Source organism: Mastomys coucha, unplaced genomic scaffold (genome assembly GCF_008632895.1).
Source record: "Mastomys coucha isolate ucsf_1 unplaced genomic scaffold, UCSF_Mcou_1 pScaffold9, whole genome shotgun sequence".
Taxonomy (NCBI): domain Eukaryota; kingdom Metazoa; phylum Chordata; class Mammalia; order Rodentia; family Muridae; genus Mastomys; species Mastomys coucha.
This window is the reverse complement of record NW_022196915.1, coordinates 44,567,149-44,568,094: the sequence shown is the minus strand read 5'-3', so window position 1 is coordinate 44,568,094 and position 946 is coordinate 44,567,149. Positions and strand designations below refer to the sequence as shown.

Here is a 946-nt window from a genome sequence, read left to right as displayed (position 1 = left end):
AAAAAATTCAAAGAAAAATAATGGCTGTTGCAGAATAACATGCATAGGACTTAATGGCACTGACCTTTACATTTAAATATTTTTAAAATGCTAGCATTGTATACATTTTACTTCAATCAAAAACCAAATTTTAGGGGTTGAATAGGCAGCTTATCATTTAAGAGTGCTTTCTGCTCTGCCAGTGACCAGAGATCCATTTCAGCACCCATATCAGGTTGATCACAACTGCCTCTATCGCCAGCTACAGGGGATCTAACACCCTCTTCTGGACTCTGAGGACACCTACCCATATATGGCATACATACACAGATGCATATTCATAAAAAAACAAGCCTGAATAAATAAATGTAAAGCTCACTTAGCTGGGAAAATGGAGATCTGTAAGGGTGAGTATGTACACATATTCTTTCCTTTTTTTTCTTTTGACACAGGATTTCACTGTGTAGTCACGGGTGGCCTGGAACTCACTGCACAGACCAGAGGTCAGAAAACAACTTATATGAGTCTCTTCTCTGACTTCTGACTCAGGTAGTCAGGCTTGGCTTGAAGTGCCTTTAATCCACTGAACCAACTGTCTCAAGTGACTCAATATAACCAGGCATGTGGTATTTAGGACAGATATAATATTGTCAAAAATGCAGAACTTTCCAGCCCCTTGCCCCAGCCTCTTTGAGGATGAAATTCTACTGTTGTATCATGCCCACAGTGGTTGTATCTAGCACCCTTGGCCGCTGTTAGAAGTGTTTCCCTCTCCAGCTCTAAATGTGCCCACTTAAGACTGACATAGGCTTTCCAGAGAGAGCCAAAGGTGCTTTAAGTCCATCGACTGAAAAGTCATGCTAAATCTAATTTGATTCTGCATTTATCATCAACACCCTTCCGGCTTATTCCCTATTCTTAATCTAGTTTGTCTGATATATTTTTACCCGGTACCTATTACCCTTCT

The 946-nt window shown here is 40.3% G+C and overlaps 1 long non-coding RNA gene across 1 annotated transcript in view; it reads right to left on the bottom strand.

The window, feature by feature from the left end:
- LOC116085341 overlaps nucleotides 1-946 on the bottom strand; it is a 1,507-nt gene that overhangs the window by 191 nt on the left and 370 nt on the right. The window lies entirely within an intron of this gene.